Source organism: Octodon degus, unplaced genomic scaffold, assembly GCF_000260255.1.
Source record: "Octodon degus isolate 3935 unplaced genomic scaffold, OctDeg1.0 scaffold00027, whole genome shotgun sequence".
NCBI lineage: Eukaryota > Metazoa > Chordata > Mammalia > Rodentia > Octodontidae > Octodon > Octodon degus.
This window is the reverse complement of record NW_004524603.1, coordinates 13157587-13172646: the sequence shown is the minus strand read 5'-3', so window position 1 is coordinate 13172646 and position 15060 is coordinate 13157587. Positions and strand designations below refer to the sequence as shown.

The following is a 15060-nucleotide window of genomic DNA, read 5'->3' as shown; positions in this document are numbered from 1 at the left end:
ATGTAGTGGGCAGGGTGAGGGTTCCAGAAAGGCAGAGAAGAGTGAAGGCCTGGAGGAACGACAGCCTGGGGATCGTGAGGGCCTTGTCAGTATTCCAGGGACAGGGTCCTGGTGGCAGCTGAGCTCCTGCTATCCAATGAAATGGACCAGGGAGGGACAGTCTTTGGTTCCCCTTGGGGATGGAGTGGCTGCTGCTGGCACTGTGTGTCCCTTTCTGTCTGGGCAGAGGTACTGCTGGACACTACAGGAGAGACCTCGGAGATCGGCTGGCTGACCTACCCCCCAGGTGGAGGGAGTCTGAGGTAGGATAGGAAAATAAAGATAGGCAAAAATAAGTCAAGGAAAATTAGAGGTTTAAATTACATTTTTAATGAAAAGAGCAGTTTTAGCCTACAATGAACAATTCCTAAGGTTCTTCAAGACACACTGATGCCTGGCTCTTTCACTTCTATGTGTGTGCTGCTAACATTCTGCCTAATAAATATCTTTCTATCTCTTCCTGAGCAGTCATGAATGGTGTTTTTTTCTCCTCTGAGGATAATCCTCAAATGTGGCGACTTACTCTGTGGGTGGTCAGATTTAGCACGGGGTCCTCCAGGGCAGGGGAATAGCTCTTTCTCACCCATCTTCTGAAAGGAGGAGTCTAACTCCTTCTCCTCATTTCTCCATCTCCACCTTGGCAACTGCCTGGGACCCTGTCTAGTCCACGCCTAACACAGACAGTGCCGTTTGGCTTATGGGTCAGCCTGCCTCTCTTCTCCTGACTCTGGAAGATGTCTTCGCACCACCCCACCCCACACCTATGTCCTAAGACCCAACACCCAGTGTAGCGATGTGCCCTGTGTGCCAAATCCTGCTGAAAGACATGTAGTAGTGGCCTTTCTTCACTCGGGGCTCATTAAATGTGCATGCATACGGGAGGCATCTCCTAATACAATTATAACAGAGTGCATCATGGGAAAGGACACATGCTGTGGTTGCTGCTGACTTCATTCAGTGTCCTGTCGGTCACATTGTCAGCTACACTCTACGTGCCCCAGTGAGAGGCACTGCAGACCTGACGCCAACATTTTAAATTGGTAAAACCAACACAGTCAGTGTTGGTGCCGTTTTTCTTTCTGCCAGCAGGAGCCCACTCACTCTGAGCATCCCGTGGCCTCATTAAACCACTGCCTTTCTCTTACCGCTGTGTGCCACACCTGGTTCTTTGTTCCCTGCACACAAGGACCTAAGAACCTATCCAGAGCCCCATCACCTGTGGCAACACCACCATGGTCCCCAGAGTACAGAAGTTAGATGAGGAGCCCTGGGTTCCCAGTTGGGTTCAGACTCCCTCTCCAGAAATGCGGGATCTCCCCATCCCCCCTCTTTGCTTTGCCTGTCATTAATTTTGTTTTTAATGCAGTACTCAGCACCCCTTCACTGGTACCCTGAGCCCCCTGTGTGGCCCAGGGCAGCTGACCTCTGGCCACAGCAGCAGGCGGAGGAGCCCAGCAGCCCCAGTAGCAGCGCTGCGTGGCGCCTCCAGCACTGGAGCAAAGTGGACACAGTTGCAGTGGATGAGAGCTTTCCTGCCTCTTCTTCTTCCTCCTCTTCACGTGCGCTGGGGGCTCCACAGGAGCAGGCAGCGGACCGGGCTGCAGCTGAATGTCAAGGAGCATAGTTTTGGCCCTCCTACCTAGTGTGGCTTCTACGTGGCCTTCCAGGACACGGGGGCCTGGCTGGCCCTAGTGGCTGTGAAGCTCTTCTCCTACATCTGTGCCCCTGTACTGTGGGCCTTCTCCTCCTTTCCAGGGACACAGGCCAGTGGGGGGGGGGGCTTTGCTGGTGGCAGCTGTGGGCACCTTAAGTGTAGCTCATGCAGAGCTGGAGGAGGAGGGCATGAGCTTAGACTGGAGGCACCTCCCCCAGGCTGCAGTGCAATGGGAGAGCATAGGAATGGTGACTCTCAGGAGAAATGCGGTTCTGGAGCTGCTGGCACCTCCTAGTTGCCATCCTCTCTACCAGGCTACAGAGCCCCTTGCCCAGCCCCTCACGCCCTGAGGAAGCCCGTGGGACTGATCAAATGACTGACACAGATGCCAAGACGTATTAGGTTTGTTTCACTAGGAGAAAAACTCTAAGGAACAGTTCTTTCCTCAAAGCTTTTGTGGGATTCCTCGAGGCTTCAACCCTTAGGACCAGTCTGGAGAGTCTGGTCTTTAACTGAGGCAACAGCTTTGCTTAGCTTTCTGCCCTTGCCTTTCCTTTCACACTTTCAGGGTGAATCACTGCATGCAACTCCTCACCACAGGCTATGTTTCTAGAAAATTCAACCCACAGCAGTTGGAATTAGAGAGCAGGAATCCTGGGTAAATCCAAACTGAAAATTGACCCAATTCGACCCACAGCAGTTGGAATTAGAGAGCAGGAATCCTGGGTGAATCCAAACTGAAAACTGACCCAAGAAAAGATAGACCACTTTGACATCCAGCGTGAGCATGTCATTATAGACCTAGGCCTTGCTCATTCCTTCCTGGTCCTTAGTTATGGGAGATGTTTCTCCACCCTAGACTTATTAGATGATGGGGCAGAGATACTTACTCATATTTTTCCCTGTGAGGAATTCATATTTGTGGAGTTTATGGTAAATACTAATTCTAAGAAGCATGAGACTTGGTGGAATTGCCTCTTGGCCTTTTGGCTAAGATCAAGTGGAGATGTGTATATTGCTAACCATCGCTGCTGGAGGAACTCAGCTCTATTTAGAGCAACGTGTGAGAATTCAAGGATGTATGAATACATTCACTGTTGTTACAACAAAACACCTGAGTCTGGGAACTTTATAAAAATGGAGGGTTTATTTCACCCCTTGCTCCAGAGGCTCAATGGCATGGTACCAGCACCCGCTTGGCACTGGGGAAGGTTTCATGGTGGATGGCACCAAAATGCCATGAGGAAGAAGTCATATGGCCAAGATGGGATCAAAAAAAGAATGAAAGACAGCTAAGGGAACTTGTTTCACAACAGATCATTCTTATGATAAGTGATCCACCTGTCCCTTCTGAGGATAGTACCCCATGACCTGACTATGCTTAGTCTTGGTGTAAAGACTCATCAGTTAATGCAGGTGAGAACCTCAAACACCCAGATTGCTTTTCACTCCCTGGAACACCAAAACCAGCACCTTCTCCTGCAGCACATGTGCTCCATGTCCCACTTTAGGGTGATGCGGGATCCTCACATTAGGCAGACACTTCAGAAGACAATGCTTGCCCTCCTCAGGACTGACCTCCATCTGTTAGTCTCCAGTTCATGAACAGAGCGGAGTCGCATGGGGCAAAGCTTAGGCTGCAAACAAAGAGGAGAGGTCACGCACCCAGGCGCAGGGAGCACTGCTGGGTGTGCACTGGAGGCTGTCAAGGCTGAGCCCAGAGGGCCCGGAGCATGCTGGTCAAAAGAGGACTGGGAAGCTGGCTGTGTGTATCAGTAGGGAGCTGTTCTTCCTCCCTCATGCAGAATTTAACACTTTGGCAGGGAGCCTAGAAAACGATTCTAATATATGCCACTTGCTGACTCATTTGGAAAAAGTAATCGCTTTCATTAAAGTAAGTAGAGATGCTGAAAATTGCCTTGGAAGTTTATGAAAGAAGGGATCAAAAGGTTTAGGAAAGTAGAAATGCTGTAATTGGCCCATTACATAAGACGGGAAAGCCTAGCAGCTGATCGTGTTCTGCAGGGGGCCCGAGGACACACTGCCTACCAAGGTGACTTTAACAAGAGTCTACTGCCTGAGGAGGCTACTGCCTGAGACGCTCTGTGTTCAGAGCTGCTGTCACAGAACTGGGCTCCCTGGTAGCCAGGGGAAACGGGCAAGCAGAAGAGCAGAGGCCGGGGCGGTCCTGGGTGTCGGGTGTGAAGTGTGCACATGTACCCTACTGGGAGAGGGCGTCAGGGAGGAGATGACTGTGGGGTACCACCTTTGGAGATGGCTAATAACGCATGGTGCTTGTGGAGCAAAATACACAAGCAGCCTGAAATAACTCATCGGAAGACCTCAAGAACAGATGAAGAAACTCAGCTACATCCTTGGAAAGGCTGATCCTGTGCCAGCTCCAGATTCCAGAATGTTCTTAGGCCCAGGACCTATCAGATGCAAGGAACCTCTGAGGCCCTAGAAGTTGAGCTATGCAAAACCATGACTGAGACATCCAGTGGCGACTCCCTGGTCTTACCCAAATGTCCATCTTTATGGACAGCATTCCTGAAGAAAGGAGAAGACTCAGGTGTGCTGAGGGCCGTCGGATACAGGAGTATGTGAGTTCAAAATGATGCCCAGTGGATCAGAGAATACTCAGACCAGGTTACTGAGGGACAACCAAGGGCCACCGCACAATGCTTCTGCCGCAGCCTCTTTTTTCGCTTTTCCTCTTTTTCCTTCTCTTTTCCCTTGTTACTCTTTCTCTTTTTCTCTGTGTATGGTACTGGATATTGATCTTAGAATACTGGCACTGAGCTATGTCACCAGACCTTTTTTTTTTAATCTTTTATTGTGAGACACAGCCTTGCTTAGTCTCAAAATTGTCCAAGCTGGGCTTCTGTTTGAGATCCTCCAGCTTCCGCCCCCCAAGGTACTGGGATTATAGGCCACCACATCCAGCTTTCTTTTCTTTTTCTCTCTGCTTCTTCCTCCCAGTTGCTCTCTTTGTCTCCTAACACACAAACACACACACACACACACACACACACACACACACACACACCCTTTCTATATCAAGCCTCATGTGAGGCACACAGAATTCAGAAATGGAACTGAAGCTGCCTTATCCATCACAAAGCTCAGCCCCTGAGGGAGAGAGAGGGGAACAGGTCACTGAAGAGCACACTGTAAAGCCCCACATTATGAGACTCCCCCCCCAGAGGAATGTACAGGACAGGTGACAGGCCAGGAGATGACCAACCTCCTCACCCAGTGCTGGGGGCTGTAGAGGCAGCCTTTCAGAATCAGTGATGTCTGGCTTCACAGTGGAAGAGAAGTGACACTAGGCAGAAGATGGGAATTCCCCTGTGCTCTGCTCACCTTCGACTGGGGCCTGCCTCCTGCCAGGTTAGTCTCTTGGGGTGTGTTTCTAGCCAGGCTAAGCAAACACTTGATAGAAGGCCCAGTGGGTGTTAAGCCAGCTGTGTGAACACTCAGGAAGCTCTTGTGGAAGCAGAAACTTCACCCTCGGGGATTCTCAGTCCAAACAGCAGCTTGGCTTCTGCTAGGTATTTCATTTTTAGCTCATAGACAAGCTTCCTTCCTAAACCCTCACAGCTCTTTAAAATTTGAGCAGAAAATTACGCTGGTTCAAGAACCTTCACATGAGAACAGTGGATTTCTTGGCATGCAGACCCTAGACCCTGAGTTTCACCTGGTCCTTGAAAGAGGGGGAGAGGAAAAACACAAAATGGGCAGCCATCTGAGGCCCCTGCCCTGCTGTGCCAGCTGAGCCCAGTACCGTGGGCCCAGGCTTCTAGCCTCTCTGGGTCTTCTAGGTCCTTCTCTTAACAGTTGGAGGAAATCAGCACAAAATTTAAAGAAACAGCCTCATATTTGGCTGAATAAGTTTCACAAGTGAAATGACCATCAAAGCACATCTACCTTTCCCTGTACGTGAGCCATGGCCCAAATTCACATGGTTAGTCAGGACCATAGGGGGACTACACTTGGGGCTTCCAAGAGGCAGAAAGACAGTGGCCCATGGAGAAAAAAGTGCAAGGAAGGTAGCATATATATGTCATCGTCTAGTTTATGGTAATGAAGGGTGGACGTTCGTTTGCCTGCTCCGAGAGCCAGTAGAAAGGAAGATCATCATCAAAGCCTAGACAGAACTTTCCAGAGAGTAGAAATAAAGCTAAAATATGAAAAGACAAAATAGATGAGTGACGCAGATGAAGAGGGCGAGTTATTAATCAATAAACAGGCTGTAGACTTAAAGAAGGGTGAGCACCACCGCTGGAGGACACGCCCAATCTGACCATGCAGCAAACTGGGAGTGGCCGGGAGCAGCTAGCAGAGCGCACCGTCTCCTGCGCATGCCTGGTGGCTGGCGTCTGTTCTCTCAGTCTGCTGAGGCCCATTTCTATGTATGTGAGGAGCCTGAGGCCAGGGCAGGTTGAGAGAGAAGGGACAGCTGTGAGTAAGGTGCATCCCCCAGAATACACATGCTGGAGGCGTTGGCCCTAGGCCCCTGTTAATGGTATTAGGAAGTGGGGGCTTTGGGAGGTCATTAGAATTAGCATCATGAGGGTAGGGATCCCCATTATGGCGTTGGTGGCTTTCTAAGAAGAGAGACCCACGCTAGTACCGTCTCCCATGATGCCCTGTGCCATAGCAAAATGGCGTCCCAGGAGCTGAGCAGATGCTGGAGCCATCCTCTTGGACCCACAGTCTCCAGAATCAGAGTTGGATAACCCTTTATAAATTGCCCATTTTCAAGTGTTATGTTTAGGGGCGGCAAGTGAAATAAGATAGAGGCCCGGAGTTTTGTAACATTAATTTGGGCTCCTTTCAAAAGAGAGAGGCAGTGTTGGTGATCAGTAGTGTTCCCAGAATGCTGTGCGCGAGACAGGGAGCCAGCGCACAAGCTGCCTGAGTTAGGACCTCCCTGAGTTAGGAGAGAATTACATAATATGTACTTTGAAAGAACTTGCTGTGAGGCATTTAGAGATTAAAAATGACAATTAGGAAAGGATTGGCTATGTCTAGTAATATGATTTGGCTCGTGCCTTATGTACACATGAATTATATTTATAATTCTTTCCCTTAGGTTAAAGCCCACATATAATATGTTTATAATATAAATGTGCCTGGGAATCAGGCTGGCTGAGATCTATAGGTGGAGATCTAAATGTTAAAATAGAAACACTAAATTTACTGGAAGATAAAATAGGTAGTAATCTCAATGATATAGGTGTAGGCAGAGACTTCATGAGCATAGCCCCGAATGCAAGGGAAATATTACAAAGAATCAACAAATAGGATCTCATCTTATTAAAAAAGCTTTTGCAGGGCTAGAGAGATAGCTCAGTAGAATAAGCACTTGCCTGGCAAGTGTAGGGTTCTGAGTTCAATTCCCAGTACTGAAGGGGAAAAAAAAGCTTTGCACAACAAAAGAAATCCCCAGCAGAGTGAAATGACAACCCACAGAGTAGAAAAAAATATAGCCAGCTGTCCTTCAGACAAAAGACACACATCTAGAACATATAAAGTATTTTTTTTTTTTTTTGCTCTGAATGCCTCCAGGGCAGGTTTGGCTGGCTTGAGTTGTGGGGATCGAACCACAGCAACCTGAGCCTGATTGCTTTGCTGAAGCAGCCATAAAGAACTGAGTTATGGGGCAGGCCCCCAGGAACATATAAAATATTGAAAGAAATCAGACCCTCCAAATTTAAAGACCCAATCCAAACATGAACATTGGGATGAGCACACACTTCTCAGATGAAGAAATAGAAATGGCAAATTACTATATGAAACATGTTCAACATCATTGGTCACCCAAGAAACACAAATTAAAACAACTCTGAGATTCCATCTCACCCCAGAAAGAATGGCCCACATCAAAAAATCACAGATAACAAATTCTGGCTGGGTTTGGAGAACAGGGCCTTTCTCCACTGTCGGTGGGCGTGTAGAACACTACAACCACGGTGGTAATCAGTGTGAGATGCCTGTAAAAACTAAGAGTAGAGGTCTCATTCTTTCCAGCCTTTCCCCTTCTGGATATCATCCCAGAAGAATTTAAAATATCGTACCATAGCAGTATATGCACTGATGTTTATAGCAGCACAATTTGTCATCACTAAATCTTGGAGAAAACCCAAATGCTCATCAATGAAAAATGAGTAAAAAAAAGATGTGATATTTTTATATCACACAGTGTAATGTGTGTGTATATATACATGAAACACACACACATATTATATATATATGGCACAGCCGATGCTGCTTAAGGGAATGGGATACAGGAAGAGGAGTGTGTCAAGGGAGGAGCCAGGAAGGGAGGTAGAGCCCTCCAGGCCATGGCATGACAATCTACCTCTTCAGCCCAACCCTACCTCAGGACAGCAGGTCAGAGTCTCACACCATGATCCAATCACCTTTGCAAAGCCTGGCTTATGAGTCCATGAGGCTCTTGGGGACATCTAGATACAAGCCTTAATAGATGGCTACCTTGTAGACATGATGGTGTACAAAAGCACAAAGCACAATAATCCAAACACTGTTGGTGCCACCCCACACCGTAGGGTGTCAGTCACTCGCTGTCTTCATCGAGGGGCTGAACACAGCAGCTTGCTGCATGGCCCAGCATGGGACAACAGGATGGCGTGCATTTTGCCTACCTGGGGAAAAAAAGAAATCCAAATTTAGTAGTCAAAGTATGGTTTCTACTGCATGTATATATTGATTTCTTTTTGTTGTTGTTCTTTTTCTACAAGTTTGAGATTCAACATTCAGTTGTTCATTTTGTTTCCTGATGTGTAAGTTCATTGCAGTAAATTTCCCTCTGAGGACTGCTTTCGCTATGTCCTTTAAGTCTTGGTTTGTTGTATCAGCATTATCATTTAATTGTATATACTGTTTAATTTCATCTTTAATTTCCTCTGTGACCCATTGGCTGTTCAGAAGGGTGTTGTTTAGTTTCCCTGTGTTAATGTATTTTTTGTGATTTCCTTTGTTGTCGATTTCCAGTTTCATTGTGGTATGGTCAGAGAGTATGCACAGAATGATTTCAGTTCCTCTACATTTACTTAAACTTGTTTTGTCAGCTAATATCTGGTTTGTTTTGGAGAACATTCCCTCGTACAGCTGAGAAAATATGTATTCTGATGTTTTGAGGTAACACATTCTGTAGACAACTACTAAGTCCATTTGCTTACAGGCTTGGTTTCATCTGAACATTTCTGTGTTGATTTTCTTTTTCTAGTTGACTTATTCATGAGAGTGGAATATTCAGTCCTTCTCTACAGTTGGTTTAGTGTTTCTTTGACGTTTTCTATCTGTTAATATATGTTTGGTGTAGTTGGGTGAACCTATGTTTCGTGTACATTTATGATTATCTCTTCTTCTTGGAATTATCTCTTAACACATATGTGGTTACCTTCTTTGTCATTTTTGATCAGTTTTGGGTTAAAGTTTGTATTGTGTGCAAGTAGAGCTTCTATCTCTGATTTTACTTGAATTCCTGTGGCATGAAGAATTGTTTTCCATCCTTTGACCTTTAGTCTGTGAATTTCTTTTTGGGTTAATTTGTTTCTTGAATACATCATAGCATTAGATCTTGCTTCTTGATTCATCCTGCCAGTCCGTTTCTTTTGACAGGTGAGTTGGGACCATTTACATTGACGGTTATAACTGATATGTATTTGCTTTTCTTTTTCATGTTGTGTTCCTGTTGTTTATTCCCTGTCTTTCTCCTCTTTTTAGTTGTGTGTCCTGCCTGGCAGCTTCTTTCTGTTGGTGTTCTTCTATTTGTGGTCTTCATTGTCTCTCTCTCTCTTTTTATTTTTAGGGAAGGGTCTACAGGTTGTTCAGGGTCTCACTACTAGATCAGACTCATAGTGATCTGTTTACAGCCTCCCAAGAGCTGAGATTATAGGCGCGCACCACCATGCCCAGTCTCAATTGTGATCTCAGCATGCCCGGGGTTGGGGCCGGCACTGCAGGCCTGGAAATCGGACCCCCAACCCCTGCGTCTGCTTGCAGGCACTTTAGTCCACTGAGCTATTTGACTGGCCCTTTTCATTGTTTCTTTCTAGTATATCCTTCAGAACATTCTGTAGAGCTGGTGTGGCAGCCATAAATTTCTTCAGATGTTCTTTGTCATGGAAGTATCTTATTTCTCCATCAATTTTGAAAAATAGTTGTGTGGTTTACATCAATCTTGGTTTAAAGTAGTTTTCCTTTAGAGTTTGTAATGCCTTTCTCCAAACTCTCCTTGATTTGGGGGTTTGTGTTAAGAAGTCTGCCGAGATTCTGATAGGCTTATCTTTATAGGTGATTTATCTCTTTTCTGTAACTATTATTATTATTATTATTATTATTATTATTATTATTATTGCATTTTAGGGAAGGGTCTACACATTGTTCAGGGTCTCACTACTAGATCGGACTCATAGTGATCTGCCTGTTTACAGCCTCCCTAGAGCTGGGATTATAGGCACGCGCCATTGCGCCCAGTCTCAGTTGCCATCTCAGCACACCCTGTGGGCAGGACCAGCATGGCAGGCCTGGGGATTGAACTCCCAGCCTCTGTGCTTGCTTGCAGGTGCTTTAATCTGCTGAGCTCTCTGGCCAGCCCTTCTCTTAACAATTTTTAATATTCTGTTTTTGTGCTGAATTTCTGGAATATTGCTTATTATAGGTCTTGGTTCAGTGTTATTTTGGTCATGGCTGTTTGGAGTTCTGCATACTTCACTTATTTGGATGTTAAATTCTTTTTCTATGTTTTGGGGGTTTCCTGCCATTATTTCTGTGAAGGTTTTTCTTTTCTTTTCTTCTTTAAATGGCATTTGTGTTGTCTCCAGCTTTCTCACGGACCCCAATCAATCATTTCTTGTGCTTCTTTGCATCATCTTATAGCTACTGGATTGATTTTTCATGGTCTGTTGCTATTTTTTTTAAGGCCTCTTTCTCTTCTTGAACACTAGCTGCAATTCTATCTTCTAGATCTGGTATTCTATCTTGTCTTCATTCTCTCCACTGCTTACACTTTTGATGGAGATTTTAGTCTTCTGCCTTTCTGTTTTGATCTGTTTTATCATTCTATTTCTTTTTTCTTTTCTTTTTTTTTTTTTTTTTTGCAGAACCGGGGATTGAACTCAGGCCCTTGCGCTTGCCAGGGAAGCGCTTACTCTGCTGTGCCATCTCCCCGGCCCCTATCATCCTATGTCTTGTCCTTCTTTGGCATTCATGGTTTCCACTGTTTTCCTGAGCTCCCCTATTTGTTTATCTGTGCTTTAATGCCTTTCATTTTGAAAGTCATGTCCTTTTGTACCTTAGAGATTATGTTTTCTATGATCTGTTCCCCTTATTTTTTTTTCATTTTTGCTGCTGTCATTTCAGAGAGTTCCTTTTGTTGGCTTTTGATTTCTTCTATCTCTTCGTGCTTTCAAATTGTCCTGGGAGGCCTGGGCATTTAGAATTGCATTATACTTGTTCATCTTGTCATTTTCCATTTTTTTATTTTATTGTATTTTCTGTGCTGATGCTTGTAGATTTCTGACATTAGAAAGCTTTATCATTGGTGTGGAGGCTTTCCAAAGTGGTGTCTGTTCCTCTGGAAGTATTTTATTTATTTACCATTATTATTATTTGTAACTGCAGTAAGGTCTTTTCCTTTTCTTTTTCCTTTTTTTTTTTTTTTTTTGGCAGAACTTGGAATTGAACTCAGGCCCTTGTGCTTGCCAGGCAAGTGTTCATTATACTGAGCTATCTCCCCAGACCTCATTATTATTATTATTATTTGTATTTGTATTTAGTACAAGGTCTACAGGGTCTCACTACACAGATCGGACTCATGGTGATGCTCCTACTTTCAGCCTCCCGAGTGCTGAGATTACAGACCTGTGCCACCATGTCCAGTCTCAGTTGCTGTCTCAGCGTGCTCCAGGGGTGGGACTGGCACAGCAAATCGGGGATCGAATCCCGGTCACTGTGCCTGCCTAAGCAAGCACTTTAGACTGCTGAGCTATCTGGCTGGCCCCTGGATGTCTTCTAGACGTAGGTGGTTATTGGCTTTATGTGTCTCCCAAGGGCCTAGCTTTCCAATATATTAAGACCGAGGAGTTGCTTTCTATTTGTCTTAGGTTCCGTTGCTTTGGTACTGGACTATGACGATGGTTATGACCACTTACAACCACAGTACTGTCCTAAAGAAGAAAACGTGCTTATAGCATGTATGACACCCTGGTTAAAGCAGTGCAGTTGGCAGTACCAGCAGGCTCAAGTACAGCCTGGAATATTCACAAACTGTAAAAATTATTAGCCTAATGTCTCTAACCATAGGAATGTTTAAAGGAATCTATTACAACTTATACCAGGAGCTCATACCCAATGATTTTCCACTTAGTAGAATGATTTTACCCTGTTATATGTGTGGGAGGGAGTTCAAGAGGATAGGGGGTAGGGTGAGGAGACCAGTGAGCTTAAATATAGCAGTAGCAAGGTTGGAGGGCTCAAGATGTCATCTAGGTTTTGGATAATTTAGGACACAGGAGAAAAGGATTGGAGGAGATGGCCTTGGAATCTTGAAGTGAACCAGAAAGAGAAGAGATAATGTTTACTCCCATGAAAGCATCACAAAATCAAGTGGATAGTTGACTAAAAAGAGGAAGAGGAGGCCAGTGAGATAGCTCTGCAGTCTAAAGCGCCTGCTTAGGCAAGCTTAGGCAGGTGCAGGGGACCGTGGTTCAATCCCCAGCACCACATGCTGCTCCAGCCCTGCCCTCGGGGTGGGCTGAGCTGGCAATAAATAAATAAATAGGAAAAGGACAAGTAGAGTAAAACAAACAGAAAGATTAGAGATCTAAATTATGAACAAGAGAACAAGAAAGAAGAAAAGAAAAAGAAATAAAATAATCAAAAATATCTTCACATACAGAAAAACCATCATACAGAAAAGAGAGGACAAAAAAGAACAAAGAGAAGACTTGAAAAGAATGGAAAAGCAAATGAAAAAAATCAAACAACAAAAGCAAACAAATTTTTGAAAAATCCAGCTTAATGACAAGAAAGAAACAAATCAGGAAGAGAAAAACGAAAGTAGTGAAAGTCTTCCAGGGCCTGCAGTTCTGCGGCAGGCTTAACTTGAAGCCAAGAAATGCGTACTGTGCGCAAGATTCCAAGTGGGTTTTTGCTGGGTTTGGGTCTGATCTTTGTCTCTGGATTTGGAGGATGGAACTACTTTTCTTGGCTGGCGTTCTCCCTAGTCATTTAGAAAAGAAAAAGAAGAGAAAAGAAAAGAAAAGAATGAAAATACAAGAAAAGATAAGGGGGAGATCCTACCCATCCACTTCTACTTCTTGTCTTTGACCGCACACACAACACCGGTTTTCCACACCTACCACCAGTCAGCTAGTATGGTTACTGTTGCATCAGACCTTTCCACACCTCTAAGTCTGCCTGTCCACTGTGCACGCCTTAGCCGAGTCCTACTGCGTTGCTGGCATTCCCGCCGGTCTCGGGGCTCAGAGTCCCTCTATGGAGGGCGGGAGGGAGGATGGGAGGGAGGGAGGGATCTTAGACTTCTCTTGCCACCCCTGCCACCCAGGGAAACTAAATGCATTTCCAAATTATACTATTGTCAATTTAGGATGGGCCTATGGCACAGAGCCATTATAAGGTCCAAGATTATTCATAGGTGGTTTTTTTTTTCTTCTTCTTTTTAGGGGGGCACTAGGAATTGAGCTCAGGACCTTGTACTTCCAGGGCAGATGCTGTACTGCTGAGCTATACTCCCTGCTCCACTATCCATAACTGTTATTAGAGGGTCAGCTCCAATTAGAACAGAGCTACAAAAGCCTCGAGGACGCCAAGGGGACAGTCACAGAGCCAATCTGGGGAGTGAGGAGCCCATGCTAAGGCAGGAGAGGAGAGAGTTCAGGCCTACGGAATGCAAGAGGCCCAGTTCAGCTGACTGACAACAGGGCAGAAAACTGGGGTGCAGTAGGAAAGGATGCGGGCTGCGCACACCGCAGATACGGCAAAGTTGCTTCCTAGTGGCCTGTAGCTTGTCTTCCAGCACTTGTAATACAGCGGCCGCGCTGAGGACAGGCCACGCGCTGAGGACAGGCCACGCGCTGAGGACAGGCCACTCGAGGGTTGGCCGTGCCAGGGCACTTCCCAACCAGGGCAACGGGGAAGGATCACAAGAGCGTGCGCACATCGCACGGCCAGCACGCAGCTCCGCCCCGCGGGCGGTTTAAACGTTCTCACGCTCGGAATGCGCGCCGTCCGAAGTCCTGCAGACTTCGTGGTTTTGTGCTGCATGAATTTCCTCACGGAAGGAGAAGCGAAGTGATCCAGTAAGCAAAGCAATCCGTGTGACAACTTGGCTGCCCAGCTGGGCCCCCACTGATGCGATTTGGTAGCCACTTCATTCTACCTCTCTGAGCCAGCCAGGTTTTCCATCGTATGAGCCGGGCAGCATATAATCTCCATGGTGTTCCCTGCGTAGATGGGTGATCTACAGACGCATTGCGGAATGGCCGACAGGAATGCGCTGAGCCTGAGCAGATGATCTAAGATCTGTACAGCAGCGAGCTTCCCCTTTCTGTGGACGCTTCCAGCTCTAGAAACCAGACGCCATGTGTAAAGACTTGGGCTTGAGATCGTTTCTGCTACTGTCATATTTGCATCGTTTCTCGGTCATTTCTCTGACCTTAACAGACAGGGACGGTTACTGTCTGAGCTCCCAAGACCGCATAGTCAAGTCTGAGGTTCCTGCCTTCCTCGAGGTGTGTCTTCATCCCCACCTAGCGGCCTGTCTCAGTACTACAGCGGGGATACCTGAGACAGGTAGTGTGGCCCACGGGCAGACAGCTACCGTGAAGCGGTGAAGGAGAGCCGATAATACTTGATTTGTTTAGTCTCCTTCTTTCAATTGATTGTACTTTTTCTCTTCTTAATTTTTATGCACTTCTTTCTTCCAGTTTTACAGGCACGTATCTGATAATATTACTGGTTGGATGACAACGCTATGAATTAAAATAAATATGGTTCAATTTATATTACTTTGTTAAGGGAAATTCTGTGTCACTTGTATTTTTTTTTTCTGTTTTACTTCTAATTTGCACTCTTTAAAAATAAAATAATAATAATATAAAAAATAAAATAAAACACTATAGTTTTTTGGGGAAAAAGTTTCTTGACCTTTCAGTGGAATTAAACCCCACACACGGTCATAAATTGAAAATATCACAACTCAGAAATGCACCAAACTAATGAACATCAAAGTGAAAAGAGGGGCTGGCGAGATGGCTCAGTGGTCTAAAGCACCTACTTAGAACAAGCTTGGCAAAGCACAGGGACCATGGTTC

The 15060-nt window shown here is 45.7% G+C and overlaps 1 long non-coding RNA gene across 1 annotated transcript in view; it reads right to left on the bottom strand.

The window, feature by feature from the left end:
* Positions 1-621: 621 nt before the first annotated feature.
* LOC111816139 overlaps positions 622-15060 on the bottom strand; it is a 132614-nt gene continuing 118175 nt past the window's right edge. Inside the window, exon 5 of the long non-coding RNA XR_002820627.1 lies at positions 622-663. This is a non-coding gene — a long non-coding RNA (uncharacterized LOC111816139). The remainder of the gene's footprint in view (positions 664-15060) is intronic.